We start from the raw sequence: 2,952 nt of genomic DNA, 5'->3' as shown, positions 1-2,952 counted from the left end.
GAAGTGTGTGGTTCTGCTCTCCAGTTCTGGGCTGTCCCAGGTTGGATCCTAGTTCTCCTTTCCATAAAATCCCTTGTCCATACTTGCTGGCAATGTCACCTCCTGGAGCCTCTGTTTTACTACTGAAAGAACAAAACCCAACAAATGGTTCAGAAGCCAGTTTTACCTCTTCTCATACTAAAGAAGTGAGAAACATGATTAATGAATGAAGTGCTTGATTTTTGGCAACCTCCAAGGAGACTCACACCAAGGGCCAGCTTCCAGGATTGCTGCTGCTAGTACCCTTGTCCCCAGGGCAAGCCACTGCTGACCCACACTTCCCTAGGAGACTCCAACTTTAGGAGGTGGGTCTGGTTCAGTCTCCTGTGGGGTCACTGCTCCCTTCCCCTGGGTCTTGGTGCATGCAAGATTTTGTTTGTCCCCTGCAAGAAGAGTCTCTCCCACCACCCTGTGGAAGTCCTGTAATCAAATCCCACTGGTCTTCAGAGTCAGATTGCCTGGGGATTTCCAGTCCCTTTGCAGGCTTGCAAGCATGACATGAGGCTCAGAACCTTCACACCAGTGGGAGAACTTTTCTGGTATTATTGTTTTCCAGTTAGTTGCTTTCCCATCTGGCATGTATGGCATTTATTTTTATCATGCTTGAGTGCCTCAGTATCTCGTAGTTTCTTCTTTGTGTCTGGATGTGGGACATCCTTTTTTGGCGGGCTCCAGAGTCCTCCTCTGGATGGCTGTTTAACAGCTAGTTGAGATTTCGTTGCTCTTGCGTGAGGAGATAAGTGCATGTCCTTCTACTCTGCCATCTTGAATCAGAAGCTTCGCCAAAACTTTGATATTTGACCAGTTGAAATATGCTGGACTATCTCATGCACACCCACCATATCTTTTATTCACCACCATGGACATACTTGTGGCTGAGATTTGAACAGAGGGTTAATTGCTGGAAATATGTATGTTGTCTGTCTTCAAAGAGTATGCTTTTATAAGAAAGATTTTAAAAATCAACACGTCAATCTGCTGCACAGAAAATATTGTTATTGAGGTATATCCAGTTCCCCGCAGTAACAAGTGGGATCATTTATAAAATTTGATCAACAAAGATCCCACCAATTTATGTATTTCATTCAGCATATTTCAACTTTTATTATTTTAAGAATTTCCTATAATCTTTACTTTTCAAGATCAAAGTCTTTCTTTTCATTTTAAACACACCTCCGCCACACACATCCTCCATCAGGACCTTCTAACTGAGAGTCCTTTAAATGGGGAGGAATTGACTCCCCAAAGCAGGAGCAAGTCTCCATTTCCTATTCCCACCCAGCATCCTGCACAATGGTAGGATACTACTGGTCCTCAGAGTTGTCAATAAAAGTGTAAATGTAACAATGATAATAATAATAATGATAAGCTTAGAAGAGTTTTATCAGCTAAACTGTTTGAAAACGACAATCTTGCTACATTTTTTTGTTTTTATTTTTTGTGGGTTACTCTTGTCTTCTCAGGTGACCAGTATATTTGTTATCTGGGCATCTCTTTAGATTTCCCACAAGTTCCTGAATCATTTAGTCCAGTCGATTTTTCTGTCCTATGCTACAGTTTTCTCAGCTTTAAAATAAGGATATGGGAGTGGATATATGTGTACTTATAGCTGGTTTACATTGTTGTACAGCAGAAACCAGCACAACATTGTGAAGCAATTATTCTCCAGTTAAAATCAAAATAGGGATAATGAGAATACTGTACTCCATTCAATATAGCATCTCATGTTCTGTACTCTATATGATGTTAATATAACAACTTACAAAATTATCTTAAATGAGTAGATTATATAAAGCATCAGGGCCACATTAAACATGTGAGAGTTGTTACTGTGACAGGTGTATATTAAGCTTTCACCATTATTTCATGTCTACCCTAAAGATGATTAGGCCATATCTGTGACTGTCTCAACTCAATTTTTAATGCAAAAATTCTACCTCTGCAAATTAGAATGTTAATCTGTTCTAGGATTGTACAAAGCATATCTACACGTTTTGAAATTTTACTAGCAAATAAAATAATGACATGACTGTACCAAGCACACCGAGTGGCCATCAAATCAACATGTAATCAGTGCATTTGGCATATAAGATGCTTATTAGGTAGGAAATGGTATATTATGTGAAAATCTACATTATGCTGAAATAAAAAACATCTTGATTATGAATTTTAAAGTAACTTATCTATATGAAATGACCTTCTAAAAATGTTAATAAAACTATGCAATGCAAAACTATGTATAATTTTGAAAGCTTAACGTAAGATCCTTAGATAAAGGAAATGAGAAGAAAAAAAGACTTTGAAAATTGATATTAATTATTTAAGGTAGCTACTGGGTCATTGTTTCTCAAATATGGCTTTCCCTCAATTGAACTGAGATGAACAAAGAAGTAATTTTGAAAACTTTACAGATGTTTTGCTTCCAATGAAGCCAGGTACTTAAAGTTTTGTTTTGGCATAAGGAATATTTAAACTTGGTGTGAGTTTTAGACTTCTTTGTACATTTTAAAATATTTCCAACTACTAGAACGTTGCAGGAGAAATTAACCACTTATATTAAGTAAAATCATTTTCCCTTTCCCCAGGGGCTCCTATAAGTCTCAGTCTTGTCCTCAAGTCTTCCCAGTGGATGGTCCCAATATCTAGCTTACTGTCCAGAATGTACATGCCTTTCCCCTTTCCCCAAATTAGTCTTTTTCCCCAGAAACAACCCAGAATCTGAAAACATACCACAACATGCTCAGATTTCCAGCCATCAGTTGCAGCATAAACGGGCACCAGTGTAAACCGCTCTGGCTAAAATCTTTTCCCAGGAAGGGCAGGATGGAAGCAGGGCAGGTGCACAAATCAAGTTCTGAGCGAAACCCCTGCAAAGCTCCCCTGGGCAAAGATTTTAGCCAGAGCGGTTTACAC

The sequence above is a fragment of the Bison bison genome, unplaced genomic scaffold (genome assembly GCF_000754665.1).
Source record: "Bison bison bison isolate TAMUID 2011002044 unplaced genomic scaffold, Bison_UMD1.0 scf7180017847419, whole genome shotgun sequence".
In the NCBI taxonomy this organism is placed as follows: domain Eukaryota; kingdom Metazoa; phylum Chordata; class Mammalia; order Artiodactyla; family Bovidae; genus Bison; species Bison bison.
This window is presented reverse-complemented; position numbering follows the sequence as displayed.